The following is a 17,112-nucleotide window of genomic DNA, read 5'->3' on the forward strand; positions in this document are numbered from 1 at the left end:
ACCACTCATACACGTCGCAAAATATAATTGATCTATTAATCATAGATGGAAGCTCGGTTAACAAGTGCCTGCTTGAAATGTTTGATTCTGAATGGTCAAAAGTATTGACCTTTCCTTTCGTTTGTGGTTCTTCTCTAAACAGTTACCACCAAGCTGAAGGCGCACAATTGTACAGGACGTCTTAGGATGGGGAGTAATAAAATTTTGCATTCACTAGAACTCAGAAACCCAAACCTTTTCCAGCAATGCTTTTGTGCACAAAGCGAGCTACATAAAAAAAAATTGTTTACATGGTGTGGAGAGGAAGATCTTGAGTGGCCTGCTATAGAGCTCTGATCTCAACCCTACTGAACACATTTGGGATGAATGTGAACGTTGAAGGCACCTCAGACCTCCTCACCTCACCTACATCAGTACCTGCCTTTCGTAACACCCTCATGGCTGATGAACACAAAAATGTCCACAAGCACTCTCCAAAATCTAGTGGATTAGAGCAAATTTGCACTAAATGTTTAATGCGATGCTCAAAATAACACATTCCATACGACCACCCACTTTTCACATTAATATGCTCCTCCTGATACTGTCCAGCTAAATGACTAAATGTCCTTAATTAAAGAGCTGAATTAGCAAGTATAATAATTGATATGAAACTTTGATTCATAGTTTCTTTGTAGCCTGGAAAACACACTTATCTGGAAATAAAATGTTGGTTCACTCCATCACAAAAATCAATCCCACAGCAACAATGCTAGCCACTGTGATTTATGATCAGTGTGATCTTTCCGCATTTCCCTAACTTCTTACACAAAAAAAAGATTGAAAATACAAGGAAAGCAGTAACAAAGCGTGATAGTGTGCAAGAAGAGGGATGGGTTCTGTGTCAAACCTGACCATGAACACGATGACCTTGGGAGCAGCCTGAGCAGCTGTGTGGTCCATCCCTGTAAGAACACCCAGCATCAATCCTTTTATTCATTAAGACCGGGCCAAGCCCTTAAAAGCTTAGCCAGGAGGCCAAAAGGCCGAGCTAGCCCATGAAACCTGATAACACGGGCGAGCAAACCAATCTTTCACGTGTGTGTGTTTGGCAGCAATCCCAATCTCCCTTACCACCGCCAAGTTTAGCTTTATTTTGAACGGTAAAGTTCACAAACCTCACATCAAAGCATCAACAAAACTGCAAAGTCGGCATTCTGCGCATTATAAAAGGAAGCGCAGGGAGAGTGTACGGGAGTGGTGTTTCTGTCAAACATCTGCTGCTCAACACTAGTGCATGGTCTCTACAGGCTACAGAACATCTCCAGCTGTATAAATAGCGCAGAACAAATCACCTGCTGAAGCTAAATAAATAAATTATGCTCTTACATAAGGTCAGAATGAGGTGTGGAGGTACACAGGGGTTTGCATCAAGCCAGGGTAGATAGTGGGTGTTGTGCAGAATGAGAGAAATCATAAAAACATAACATATATAGACAAGCAAGTCAATCAATTCCATCAATATGATTCAGAAACAACTAGACAGACGTTAGTGCACAGTGCTCCTGCTCACTTTCCTCAAATTCCACACATGATGCAATGCAGCGACTCATACTCGCTTCTATTTTTACTCGTCTGCTCTCTTTCCTTTAAGTGCTGCAATTTGTTGACTCAAATGCCATCCAGACAAAATTCATTAATTTTATTTTTAACTCTATGGTTGCTTGGATGTGTAAAAAAATAAATCAATAAATCAGAGCAGAGCAGAGCAACACAATGATTTTACAATATTCTGGAAAACTGTCACAATACACTTTCCTGGGAAATCAGAGCCATATTTTTAAATTCACATCATTATAAATTCTGGTTCAAATTAGCCAATGGCAATTTTTTTACATATTAATCTTTGTAGTGTTTGGCAAAACTTTGTAACAGATATCATGTATCTACAATATATGGATTGATATTGATAATCAATTGATACTGGTGCTTGAAGACAAACCTCTGCAACATACAAAAAAGTATTGGGATGCCTGACATTTCCAACTTTACTGACTTTATGAACTCCCTTGTGGATGAAGGAGCACAAATCTCCACAAACACACTTCAAAATCTAGTGAAACATCTTTCCAGAAGAGTGAAGGTTATTATAACAGCAAATTGTGACTAAATGCGGAATGGGATGTTCAAATATGAACACAAATGAATCTCAGGTGTCCACAAACTTTTGTCCATATTGTGAAATGATTATTACATTTACTTGTACCTTAGTCATCTTGCTCTCCATTGTGTTCAGTTTCATTATTAGAAATGTGAATTTAAAAAAAAAAAAAAAAACACCATCATATCCACATGCAAAAAAATATAAAAAAAATAAAGAGTCCACATCCACTCGGGTGTGACTGGTCAAAAAAAAAAAAAAAAAAAAAGGTACAATGAACACTTTATAGTCAGACTTAAACATCATCTCACCCACACCCATGCAAGGTGCAAGAATACAGTCCTACTTACCACTTTATTAAAAGAGCTGTGAATGCAAGACAGAAGCCAATAATTGTGTCAGACTGCCAAAGCCCACAAGGTTGGACTCTAATGATCCTCTAAAAAAAGAATGTAGGGCAAAGCCAACAATTTAAATCCAGTAAAAGCGGTTCTTCCCAAACGCTAGTCTGCTGTTTACAAAAGACAGAAACCTGAAAAACAAGTGAAGTTCAACCCACGAGAAGCATGAAGAGCGAAAAGATCCATTAAAGCCTGTGCACGGAGAGAGCTGGTTAATCTGGCATGACTGCGCTTGTCCAGTTCACGAGGGCGAGCGAAGGAGAGGTTGAAGGACAGCGAGTGAACAAAAGCAACATCGGATAAGACGGGGAATATGGGGGATCGATAAGAGGTTTTATTAGCAGTCTCTCCTCTCGCAGGTCAGTTTCGTCCTGACTCTCTCCGTCTCTCTTGCGATTTCCTTCGGCAGGACCCAATGCGCTTCAAACAAAACCAAGTGAGGCATTAACCAGACAGCTGGGGAGAGAAAGAAACAACTCGGCATAAGCCAGAGGAAGAAAGAGACTTGGGTTTAAACATTAACCGTGTCCTGTTGAGCGTTTCAGAAAAGAGTCTGAAAATAAATTAAAAAAAACAAAACACACAGGCTGCATTAGGAGACTGCACTTCATTTCCTGTGGATCCCGGAGCAGTGTCCAGTGATGCACCTCTGATACAGGAAAACAGAGTCTTTTTTAACACTCACACACCGACACGGTGGGGCAGGCTGGAAGTTTCCACTTTGTTGGCGTTTTTTTATCTTCCTGATCATCTGTTCCAAACACACACTCTGAGAAAAAGACTTCCTGTTTTGCCTCCATTGTCACACTTGTGAGCTGGACTTGTGTGGCTGGACACATCTAACTTTAGACATGTTTGCGTCTGTGTGTGTGTGGGGGACTGTTTCCTTCATACAGCAGCAGCTCAGCTCAGCTATTTGCTCCCTAATTTAAAGCAAAACACTCACTGGTTTATTGATATTGTGCATATATACACACACAAGCATTACACACTCTCACACACTCTAGCAATATCCTTCCTCTTCTGCCTCATGACATTAAAGCCATCAATCACAGCACAGAAAATAAAACCCAAATAACTACACATCATATTCTACAGTTTTGCAGTAAAGCCCTGCTTGCTTACCTCATTCGGTCAGTTGGGGAGCATAAACACCAGTGAGTGAGCGTTTTGGACAGGTCGGCGAAAGCTGCATGGCTGCAGTGGAGTGTAATAACTCCGGCCCTGCTCCCCTTCTGCTCCAACAACGTAATGCAATTTAGCCTGAACCACATTGACCGACGCAGGAGGAGGTTTCCTCTCTCCATAAACACGGCTCCGATTAGAACTGCTCTCAGGAAAGCTTTTGCATTACATAATGTAGGATGTTAAGACAATCACGGCCTGTCCTGCAGGGTCTCTCCCGCTGTCCAGGATCCAGAGCCTCTAAAAATCATAACCGTAACACCACATCGAAAACTCAGCTACACAAAAACAGGATAGCGCCTGGCAGACAGAGCGCCGCGGCACAAAAGAAACCTAAAGCGGATGCGGCAAACAATTCCAGTGCAACATGTAAGCGGGTATTTACCTGTTTTGATTAATTGTTGACGGGACTTGGAGAAAAGAGGAAAAAAAAAAAAAAAAAAACAGCGGTGGCGAGTTGTTGCTGTTCAAACTTCTATTGAAGTTCTCGGTCCTCGCTCTCACTCTCTCTCACTCTCGAGCCAAGCTACAACTCCCTGATCCAATAACCCCTGACCCACAGGAAGTAGACACAATGGACTGAAAATAACGAGAGAGGGGGAAAGAGAGAGAGAGAGAAAACGAGCGGGAGGCAGGCCACCTCCTCTCTCCTGCCATGTCCCTCTTCTCCACTCACCCCAAGCACAACAACACTCTCTTACATATGGTGCTCGAGCCAGGCTGCGGTCATCCCCAAAAATACTTTCCATCCGATAACTCGGCCTCATTCTTCACATTCCCTCTGTGATCTCCAGGCTCCACCCAGATACAAGCGCTGTGTGAGCCCCCTTGCATGCAAACTGTTCAAAGAACATTTTCCTTTCAGCAATGGTCTGATTTCACTTCATTTCTGCAGCATAAAAATCAGCTGGGACTCCTAGAACACCTCGAATATAAGGACAAATAAAAAAGACAGCCACTGGTGCTCTGTCGCTCTAGAGTTCAAACGCTATAGACGGATAGGAGAAATACGTTTTGCCGTTTCGTAACCTTTGACTCAACTGTGTGAATCCCTGAAACTCAACATTATTGAAATGTATTTGTCCGTTTTCATTTGTTGATGATCAGGAGACAACAGGGCTGCAGTCATCCTTCTCCGTTTGCATTAAAGATGTCTGACTTACCCCCCCCATCGTCGAAATGATGGCACAGGATTATTAGAGAAATTATTCCCTTAGAGTTCTTGACTTGTGTTACTCATCAGACTACTGAAGCTTTTCACCAAGTTTGGACTCCATACCTCGATTATATTAATGTCTTTTTAAGTAATATTTGGAGTTTTGGCATGTACTTTCATTGTATTCTATTATTATTATTTTATTTATTTATTCATTTTTCCCTTCCTTTTCTCTCTCCCCTCTCATCTTCTTTTTTACTAGCATTGTAAAAGTTGGCCATTGTTTGTTGACTGTAATAAAAAAAAAAGATGTCAGACTTACTAAATTAATGATCAAAAGAATGTAATCCACTTCAACTGTGATCATAGCTGAAGCTACAGCCTTTTAGACAAATGCAACAAATTATTTCCTTGCAACAAACTCAGTAAAAAAAAAAAAAAAAAACATGAATTGGACAGTGAATGATTAAAAGAAAGTTCTGTGGACAAGTCAAAATTTGACCTTTTTGTCTTTAACTGAAGAACTTCTGTAAGACGGAGACCAGGAGAGAAGATGCAGACTGTCTCACACCCACAGTCACAATTAGAGGTGAAAGATTAACGGTTTGGGGTTGCTCTGGAACAGGGAATTTTGGGTGAAAGGAATACTGAACCAACATGGCAACCATTTCATACTTAAACACCATACAGTTCCGTCTGGACTGCAGCTCATTGGAACCGACTTCTCAATAGTGAGGAGAAGCATATGTACAAACGCTGTAAGCAATATTTAAAGAGCCAACAGTCGGCTGGAGTGTTATCGTCATGGAATGGCCTCCTCAGTCACAGCACCACATCACTAGGTCAGAAAAAGTATTTCAGCTGAATGTTTGGAGAAAATTGTATCATTCAATGAAAATGAAGTGTAGCATCTGTACATTTAGATATTTGTTTGGTCAAAGTAAATCTTTATGCTAAAATACTGTTAAATTACCTACATTGTTGCAGACAAACAAAAGGAACATGCATGCGTTTGTCAAAAACCAATAAATACTAGGCGTTTCCAAACTTTTGACAGGCACTATAATTATCAAACCTTACATATTGAGCTTTATTGACAGAAGGCCTGTTTATATGGTTTAACTGTCTTGCTTCTGTGTTGGTTTACTTAACTAAAGAGGTTGCTTTATTGATCGATCACGTTTGAAATCATTTTAAAGATTTTCTTAGATTTATACGAACTACTTCTATCCACAAAGTGCAAACAGAACAATTGTTTTTGCATAAAACCTTTGACAGATGAGACTCGCCCAATACGCAGAAAAGCAGTTCACACTTTGTACTAAGTAATCGTATTAGCATTTTCCATCCAGCATCGGACTATGGTAATTACGGCTTAACGACGAAGGAGTTCATAAAATGTTCTTGAAAAGCACCTTCCCCTCCAGACATTTCCAAAATCTCACATCCAGCAGCTACACATCTTAGACAATAACCCCATAATCAGAGTCAAAGATTGACCAAAGATTAAAGTAATGACACACTTACACTACACTGCAGTTAAAACAAACTGGATGTGGTTCAGACTGAACACTTCATCCTGTGTGAGAGAAATAATTCAACGATAATTCCTGAATTTATTAAATTTATAGTGTTATATAGTAACCAGGCATGAGACTCCCTCTGCTTTCAGGAAAAGTGTTACGTGACGGAAAACAGACACACACTCGGCCGGTATCAGTATATTGTTACACATGAGAAAAAGGTGAATAAGATTGTGAAGATAGACACAAAAAAAAAGAAAAAAAAAAAAAGAAAGAAACCATTGAGTATAAATATGCTACATGCAAAAATAAATAAATAAATAAAAAATAAAAATAAGTATTGGGACACCTGATTTTACCATCTATACGTGTCTCTTCCCCAAAATGTCACTACAAATTTGGAGGCACACAATTGTATGTAGGATGTCTTCAGAGTGAAAAAATTCACTTGAACTAAGAGACCTGTTCCAGCTTGACAATGTTCCACTGTTCCAGCTTGACAATGTTCCTGTGCACAAAGCCAGTTCCATAAAAATATGCTTTGTATGGTTTGGAGTAGAAGATCTCATACTACAGAGTTCTGAGCTCAGGGCTGCACCCCAGGCCTCCTCACCTCATTACCACCCTTTCGGCTGAATGCGCACAAATCTCCACAATCGCACTCCAAAATCTGGTGGAACATCTTCCCAGAAGAGTGGTGGTTATTATAACAGCAAAAGGGGGAATGGGATGGAAATGGGACTCTTTGAATCATGCTCTGCATGTGACAATGAACAGTGTAAACACGGAATAATTCAATCTCTGACTCATGATAAGACCAAATCACATTCAGCACACAAGCTAGGGCTGATGTGCAACCAATCTAATTGGACCTCTATGACTAAGGAAGAGAGAGGGCCACAGGAAATGGACTGCCATGCCAAGGGGAGATAAGCAAACACACATCATGAAGCATCCTTGACACACTTCTGCTGTGATTAGATAAGTGCTGAACAATACCCACTGCGATGGCCGTCGTAATTTATTAGTGTCAAATAGCAGGGCAGAGAAACAGGACAAGCAGGGAAACCTTTTGAATCAGTTCACGTCTTTGGAGTAGGTGCAGGAGTATAGAAAGTGACTTGACCTTGAAGACATGGAGACACACACACACACACACACACACACACACACACACACACACACACACACACAGCAGAGCAGAAGAATGTGTGGTTTGTTTGGGTTGGGTCAGCGATCTGAGAGAGGGCATTTCCAAATCAATAACGACAAGTTTATTTGAAGTATTTAAAATGTCCCAGAGCTGTTGGTCACCTAAAACCTTTTTGTTTATACAGGTGGAAATTGGCAGGAGCTCATTGATGTGCTAGTCTTTCTTTAAACCTTGCCATTCGTTATGAAGTTCTCAGAGAAAAAAAAAGTTTCATGAAGCCCTAAACAGTAATGAAGCCTGGTCTCAATACTAAGATGACTCGCGCTATACATAGCTCTGCTTCGGCTTTCCTCATCTGCTTCTCCCGATCATAGAGACAGACCATTATACACCCTTGCCTGGTGTGTCACAGCTGCTTTTTCCATACATTGATGGAATGCAGGTCCATCTCATACACGGATTCCAACTGTGATGAGACTCGAGCACGTCGCACGTTCTTTTAATGCTGTGGTTTTACAGCTCAGAGCATTTAAACTTTAGAGCCAGCTCTTCAGTGTATGCATTTATCCAGTCTTAAATATTTGAGAAAGTTAGCTCAGAAAACACACACACACACGCCCCTGAGCAACGTCGCTGCTGTTAATTCTCAGCTATTCGTGGAGTCGAACCAACAGAGCATAAATCAGACGTTAAGTTTTCCATGTCGTGTGGGGTAGAAACAAGGTCATTGATCAATAGCTCTTAACTAAAAAGTCTATTCGAGCTTCGCTCTGTCCCTCACACGCCTTTGAAACTGGCCACTCTGCCAATGTTTACAGTCTGCAGCTCTTACGTAGAAACAATGTCTCAAAATAACCGCTGCGTGTCACGGATTTTTGTATACGGGTTCGTTTAAAAAGGCCGTCCAAAGGTCAAGAATTACGTCCAAGAGCCTGTGCGGATTTAGTCATCTGACCAGGATAGAATAATGCCATTTGGAAGGAAAAAAAGTGTGTGAAATCGGAGGCGAGGCATAGGGTGGATATGCGCACACACACACACACACACACACACACACACACACACACACACACAACACTGTGGTCTTTATTGCCATATTTTCATGCCTTCCCTACTTTTTTCATGGTAAAGAAGGTCAGCAGTGTTGCACTCTGCCTGTATGAGTATACCCCCCCCCCTCTTCTGTTGCTCACACAGTCACATGTCTTTGTCAAAGCTATGGCATTCACATTCAACACATTCCTCTCGTCTGACTTGTCTCTGTTCGCATGAGTGGAGCTCTGACTTGCTGAAACTAAAGCCAGCTAAAACAATTTCACTTTGTTTACACCACTGTGGCTTCTCCAGGCACCGTCATGGCCCGGCCCGGCCTCCTGGTCTTGGTAATGTGGATCGAATGATGTGTTAAAACACAAATAAGTACAAAGTAAGCACCCAGATCTGAAATGTGAATAGATTCTATTAAAAAATTATGAAAAAAACGAATGTCACTTCTGACGCAGGCGAGACGGCTGTAGAACTGGACTACATCATAACTCAGTGACTGACACACTGATGGCCTTCCAGTGGGTAAAAGTTGAAAAATCCGTTGAAAGTTTAATCTCCTGAATCAAGATCTAATCTGTAAAGCGAGTGTTACAACACCTGCAGGTGACACCTGCTCAACCAAAATTCCTCACCCAACAAAATACACAAGTGTGCAACACAGCAATCTGTCCATACAGAGTTCATAAAGGAAGGATGCACACTGACCTGGACTCCTGTCTGGATGTAGAACGGTAGCTTCTAAGGTGAAAACGACGAGCTGATGTGGCTTGAGCGCAGTCTGATATTAAGGAAGAACCCGGACCAGATAGAGATTGTAAACAGGATAGAATGAGCCACACCTTTCAAAGTTGCACTCGTAAACACAGCGCATGGATTTCACCAGAAGTACATTTCTCTTTCTTTTTCAATGCAATCACACATATGCAGACGGTATCTATGTTTTCGTGGTATCGGTGATGGCATGGCGCCAGGCCGAGGCTATCGAGTCACGCTGTGCAAAAGCCCTGTAATGCAATCAGGCCGAGTGCTGCACTGTCACAAGGGACAACTGCTAAGAGCTCTCTCTCTCTCTCTCTCTCTCTCCTTCTCTTTTTCTCTCCCCCCATCTCTAGTCAGTGCAGGGGGGAACAGCAGTGACCCAGCCTATACGGCCTGACGATAACCTGAGGAATTACATGCTGCAGCAGTGGCATTTCACAGCTTGCCTTTATTCGGTCTGCTCCTACACACCCGGACCCTGCTGAAACTCCACATCATCCAACCTACATCTCGACACAGCCGGGAAAAAAAAAACAGCAGGTCAACAAACAAACTTGCAGTCATTTTCGACTTTTGGATACGCCAGAGATCCTGAAACACGGATTCGCACTTTCTGCTTCCATCAAATGCTTTTCTCCAGAAAGACTTGCTTCCAGAAGTGCATGTAGATTCTGACAAGAGTCGAAGACGTATCCTTATGCTCCTACAAATGAGTCAGGATCTATGTGCAATGTCAGGACTAAATCCTGTTGCCAATTATTCTACAAAGAGACATTTCTTATTGGTAGAGACCAAGTTATTTTGTTTTTTGATTATTATTTGTATAGAGCTTTTAACAATGGACATTGGCCCTAATGAGTGAGCCAGTAGCGCCTGTGGCAAGGAAAAACTCCCGAGATGGCATGAGGAAGAAACCTTAAGAGGAACCAGACTCAGCAGAGAACCCTCCTCATCTGGGTGGAACCAAATGTCCATTTATTACAGTTAATCATTGTTGAGGTGTGCAGTGATTAAATCAAGGCTTCTGCAGGTTTCACAAAGTCAAATTTAACACAAGACCTTTTTAAGACCATTAAGGATACATTTTAAGACTTAGATCATAACTGTAATACACACAAATAACTTGTTAGCAACTGGTCTTAACCAAACAAATACTTTTTTTTTTTCGAAGTTAAGTTTCGCTAAACTTGCACTTCCTCATACCTGAAAAATGATTTCCATTTTGCATCTGTGGTACAATCCGAGAGAGACTTGCGGCAATTAATGAAAGCTGATTGGCTGTTGGTCTCATTTGTAGTCATAATGCAGTGAATTATATTTGGACCAGCGAAAGTAAGAACTACAACACCACAGAAACCTACAAAACAAAAACATTCTGAAGTGCTGCGGGAGCATTTCAATGAGCATTAGAGGTACCGATACCGATATTGGTACTGATTTAGGACCTAGAACAGTAAATTTAAGACCATTTAAAGCCTAAAATTTCCTAAACCATTGGGGCAGACTGTGGATATTAACTACAGTCTAAAACCATCCTCATAGTTTTAGTGTTGTTTAGTAATTTCATGGATCTAAGTGTTCAGTGTGAATGTACTGAATTGATTATCAGAATTATGTTGAACACTCTGTATAGGACTGGATAGGTGCTTGCAGACTGACTCCTTTTATCCTGCCTAGTGAAGTGCACAAATAAGTCTCAGAACCTCGAACACTTGTGTAAAATCTCACACCGGTCTAATTCCAAGTGTCTCAGTGCTCAATCACGAGCACGGGTCATGCCGATGAAAGATTTATTTCTACGCACCCAGCAAGATTTGTTTTTATGCTAAATTACATTACAATTTATTCAAAATCACTTGCGCTGCTATTGATTGAACGCGACACATTATTACATTATTATTACAAGATTCCCAAAATGATTGCAAACTGCATTCTTCTAAACTTGTAAGTGCATTTAGCAGTGTTCATTAAACATAATTGCTAATTATGATCATTACAAAACCCCAATGCAGGACAGAGTTATGTAGCATCTTATCTACACCATTTCATCCTGTGCATTTGTTTAAAAAAATTAATTACAAAATTAAAAAAAACACTGGCAACAAAACCATTACAGCCCCCTAACTCCATTGCAACATTCTAATCATTCTGAATAAAAAATTTTAATCTAGAATTTATTTTAGTCTTTTTATGTCTTATAAAAATGAAACGACATCTGTTTGCTGCACACTTGTTTTTAGGTTCCGTTCTGCCCATCAATACACGTCATTTCAGTAGATAGTGTGTCAGTCATGGTGTATCGGTGCAACGCAAAGCGCCATCATGGCATTAGATTTGCAGTCTGAGAGCCTGTTTGAAAAAAAAGCCCTATAAGATTGAGTGTTGTAAATCTGACCCCAGATTTACTTTAATGCACATGTGGCTAATATTTTCACAGCGTGAAGCCATGCTAAAGGTACAGGCAAAACCTGTGCTCGAAACTGTACTGGTTCCAAAAAGAGAGGGAGAGAGAGAGAGAGAGAGAGAGAGAGAGAGAGAGAGAGAGTGCTCCATAGTCATCTGGTAGCCATCAGTAAAAGCAGAGGAAATGATCTCCATGCCACTCTCGGACACCAGAGAGCATCAGCTTTCTGCTGCACGAGAGAGAGAGAGAGAGAGAGAAAACAACCCTGGTAGGTTCACATTCCTGCCTGATCCAGCATGCTGGGAAATGCTGTGGAAAAACACACGTGGGACTGCAAGGTAGAAAATGAGAAAAACTGAATTACCCACATAGACAGGGCTCTAAATCATGTAATGCGTTGAAAAGGAGGTGTGGATTCTTACTAGATGATCAAAAAAGTATTTTTTTCTCGGGGGGGAGGGCGGGGGAATGACAGACGGTAATTACTATTGAGACGTGACACTGAGGCAGAACAGGCTATTATTAATAATTACATATAAGGCAGCTTTTATTTTTCTGAAGAAAACATTGGGGAACGGTTTAAACAGATTAAGCAACCCAAAACATCGGCCATGTTGCATAATTCCAAAGTAAAAAAAAAAATTTAAAAAAAAAAAAAAAAAAAAAAAAGGAAGAGATCCCTTTTCTGCTGAAGTCCATGCGTCTCTTTTTGACCTTATCTTATCACGGTTTGGGAACGAGCATGGCTGAGCAAAAGTCCCAGCAGATAAAAAGAACACATGTGTTTACAAACTGCTGCAGTTAGACCTTTTAACCAGATGACAATGTGCAAACAGGCACTGTGTATTCAAGGAGGAACTGACTTTTCCTGGATGTGCTTTCACAAGTGCTTCACTGCAGCTGAAATGCTCACTTCACAACCTGATCAGCTGAACACACCACGGAGTAAAGGTGGGGGGTGAGGGGTTACAACACCGGCGGTTGATTGTTAGTGGATATCGGTCGAAATAACACGTCAGTCTGTGTGTCGTGAGCCTACTGTGCGTCTTGCCACGTTAAAGACCAGATGGCAATCTGAAAGATCTGGACGTGTTTCAGGATTAATAATCGAAACAATACAAGACTGCAAAACTGCTGTGTGAAAAAGAGGAACCAGAACAACAGATGTCAGAAATAAAAGAAGTTTATTAAAATTCTACTACATGTACAAAAGTTTGTGGACACCTGGACATAATATTCATGTGCTTTTTGAACATCCCATTCCACATTTAGTTCCCATTTGCTGTTATAATAACTTCCACTCTTCTGGGAAAATGCTCCACTAGATTTTGGAGTGTGCTTGTGGAGATCTGTGCTCCTTCAGCCAAAAGGCTGTTAGTAAAGTCAGGTACTGATGGAGGTGAGGTGGGGAGGCCTGGGGTGCAGTCAGGGTTTCAATTCCTCCCAAAGCAGTTAAATAGGGTTTAACTCTATAGCAGGCCACTCAAGATCTTCTATTTCAAATCCATGTAAAGCAAATCTTCATGGAGCTGGCTTGTGCACAAGGACTTTTTCAGGTTTGCGTCTCCTAGTTCAAATATTGGGAAAATGTCTGCATCCAATGACCTCTGTTACAATTGTGTGCCTAACAGTTTGGGGAAGAACCACCTATGGCTGGAAAAGTTAGGCATTCTTATACTTTTGTCTATATACAGTGGTGTGAAAAGGTGTGATTTCTTATTTCTTCTGCATGTTTGTCACACTTTAATGTTTCAGATCATCAAACTAATTTAAATATTAGTAGAAGATAACACAAGTGAACACAACATGCAGTTTTTAAATGAAGGTTTTTATTATTGAAGGAAAACAAAATCCAAAACTATATGGCCCTGTGTGAAAAAGTGACCCCACAACAACATCCAAAGAACTGCAGGCCTCACTTGCCTCAGTGTTTGTGACTCCACCATAAGAAAAAGGCGGCAAAAATGGTCTGCATGGCAGAGTTCCAAGTCTGCTGAGCAAGTCTCAGTTTTGCCAGAAAACATATTGATGACCCCCAAGACTGTTGGGAAAATAGTCTGTGGACTGACCAGACAAAAGTTCAACTTTTTGGAAGGTGTGTGTCCCGTTACGTCTGGTGTAAAAGTAACACCGCATTTTAGAAAAATATCATCATTCCAACAGTAAAATCTGGTGGTGGTAGTGTGATGGTCTGGGGCTGATTTGCTGCTTCAGGACCTGGAAGACTTGTTGAGATAAATGGAACCATTAATTCTGCTGGTTGCCAAAAAAATCCTGAAGGAGAATATCCGGCCATCCGATCTTGACCTCAAGCTGAAGTGAACTTGGGTTCTGCAGCAGGACAATGATCCAAAACAAAAAATACATTTGAAAACTGCATGTTGTGTTATCTTTTACTCATATTTAAATTAGTTTGATGATCTGAAACATTAAAGTGTGACAAACATGCAAAAAAAAAAAAAGCAGAAATCAGAACACTTTTTCACACCACTGTATTTTTATCTAAAATGTTTATAAGAAAATTATAAAAAAAAATAAAAAAAAATTATTTTCTTGATTTAAGACACTAAAGACATTCATAGACTGATCAATTTGGCCGCATGGATAATACAATTCAATCTGCATCAGAGATACAAAGTCTGATTGGGCAGTTTCCTCCATACAATCGTCCAATGTCTTCGAGCCTAAAAACTACACAAAAGAGCACTTCAGTTCAGCGAGCACAGAGCACTAAGCAGCAGGTGCTCCAGTCCTTTTTTTCTCAAGACGGATTAACGGAACCTTGCGCTCATTTTAACAACCATGTTAGCTGATACCGCTTTGGTCAGTATACTACAGGTCAGCCATCTGCCCACTCTCTATTGAACTATATGGACAAAAGCTTTTGGGCACCTCACATTTCTACCAATTTGTTGTTCTTCCCCAAACAATTACCATTAAGATGGAAGCAGACAACTGTATAGGATGTCTATGGATGAGCTCCAGGAACATATGATTGACATGGGTTGAAGTGGAAGCTTTTGAGTGGCCTGCTATAGCGCTCTGAACTCAACCCTATTAAAACACCACCTTTGGAATGAATTGGAACTGCACCTCAGGCCTCCATACAACTGCCACCCTAGGAAAAAGCACCCCAGCACTGGTATCCCAATGTATAAATGTAATCAGTTTCCTGAACCGATATACAGCAGCGGTGCTTCAATGTGATGACATTTAAAAAATAAATAAATAAACAAATACAGTGGAACCTCGATACTTTTTATCTAAAAGAGTAACTGGTGAAAAATCACGTGAGTGGCTCAAAAGTTTGAAGTAACATTTCAAAGCTGGAGTTTGCACTAATAAATTACATAAAAATGTTCGAAAAACTATTTTATTATTGTATTATTCATTTTTTGTTACTCACGATGGGTCATAGAACGTAACCCCCGCGAGTATCGAGGTTGCACAGTCTCCGTAAATAACGTAAAGAAATCTCATCTTTCTATTAGAGCGTATTCTGAACAAACGACTCTTATGAACTGATTCGATTTAGTGAATCAAACACAATAACTGCAATCAGCCTGATCACAAGCAAATGACTATCCTGCTCTTCAAACAACTCGATACGTTTGTTTGAATATACGTTAGCATATAGATTATTATAGGTAATTTTGATGATATCTTCGTGTGTATTAATTTATAACAGCTTAACTCTAAACCATTTTTAATAGTGTGCTGTTCAGTAGCTTGCGTCTTCAAGATGGTCCGTACTTTTAAAAAGTGATAATAATGCGTTTGGCATTATAGTGTTACCAGTAAGCAGTGGGAACATGGGAAAGCTTTGAAATAACTATAGTTTTGATCAAAAAAAATCACCAAATGTTTACAACGGTGGAAAATTGATTGTCAAATGTGGTTATTGCACCGAATTGTTAACAATATATACCCCAAATATATACCGTTTTTTCCGCACTATAAGCCGCTACTTTTTTCCCCACATTTTGAACCCCGTGGCTTAAACAATGAAGCGGCTAATTTATGGATTTTTCCGGGATTTTTCCCGGTTTCACAAACTTCAAACCAAAAAACTGAACCCCATACCATTAGACCAATAAAATTGCTGAACGGGTTCAGGTGAAACAATTCAATTCTTTATATTAAATCAAATGCGCTCAAATACTTATTTGCAGCTGTATCATACATATAAATAGTTTAAAAATCATACATTGTGATTTCTGGATTTTTTTTTTTTAGATTATGTCTCTCACAGTGGACATGCACCTACGATGACAATTTCAGACCCCTCCATGATTTCTAAGTGGGAGAACTTGCAAAATAGCAAAAAGCAAAAAAAATTGTTTAAATACTTTTTTCCTCATTGTATATGTATATGTGTATATGTACATGTACACATTATATATATATATATATATATATATATATATATATATATATATATATACATACACACAGTACAGACCAAAAGTTTGGACACACCTTCTCATTCAAAGAGTTTTCTTTATTTTCATGACTATGAAAATTGTAGAGTCACACTGAAGGCATCAAGGGCTATTTGACCAAGAAGGAGAGTGATGGGGTGCTGCGCCAGATGACCTGGCCTCCACAGTCACCGGACCTGAACCCAATCGAGATGGTTTGGGGGTGAGCTGGACCGCAGAGTGAAGTCAAAAGGGCCAACAAGTGCCAAGCATCTCTCGGGGAACTCCTTCAAGACTGTTGGAAGACCATTTCAGATGACTACCTCTTGAAGCTCATCAAGAGAATGCCAAGAGTGTGCAAAGCAGTAATCAAAGCAAAAGGTTGCTACTTGGAAGAACCTAGAATATGACATTTTTCAGTTGTTTCACACTTTTTTGTTATGTACATAATTCCATATATAATTCCACGTGTTAATTCATAGTTTTGATGCCTTCAGTGTGAATCTACAATTTTCATAGTCATGAAAATAAAGAAAACTCTTTGAATGAGAAGGTGTGTCCAAACTTTTGGTCTGTACTGTATGTGTATATATATATATATATATATATATATATATATATTATACACATATATACACACACACACACACACACATATATATATATACACACATACATACATATATACATACACACACACACACACACACACACACACACACACACACACACACACACACACCATTTCTTAAATCTATAAGAACCATGCAAGGATTCGTGCTTTAGTTTTGCCACTCCGCGTAATTCTCATACCACCCCATAAATAATTTTCTAGATCCCCTCCTGCTCCAAGCACACTCCGAACTCTAGTGGAACATCTTCCAAGAACAGTGGAGGTTAATATATCAAACAGGGACTAAATG

General features: G+C 40.1%; 1 protein-coding gene across 9 annotated transcripts in view; it reads right to left on the reverse strand.

The window, feature by feature from the left end:
* The window catches only part of gab1 (GRB2-associated binding protein 1), a 68,713-nt gene that overhangs the window by 40,303 nt on the left and 11,298 nt on the right, over nt 1-17,112 (reverse strand). Inside the window, exon 1 of one of the 9 annotated variants that reach the window (XM_046864851.1) lies at nt 9,311-9,393. The exons of 6 other annotated variants lie outside the window; for them this stretch is intronic. The gene's annotated coding sequence lies outside the window, so the exon portion shown is untranslated. Of the gene's footprint in view, nt 1-2,490; nt 3,023-4,111; nt 4,392-9,310; nt 9,394-17,112 lie in introns of those variants that run through there. 2 more of the 9 variants (XM_046864859.1, XM_046864844.1) reach the window with 2 other exon arrangements.

Source organism: Silurus meridionalis, chromosome 2 (genome assembly GCF_014805685.1).
Source record: "Silurus meridionalis isolate SWU-2019-XX chromosome 2, ASM1480568v1, whole genome shotgun sequence".
Classification (NCBI taxonomy): domain Eukaryota; kingdom Metazoa; phylum Chordata; class Actinopteri; order Siluriformes; family Siluridae; genus Silurus; species Silurus meridionalis.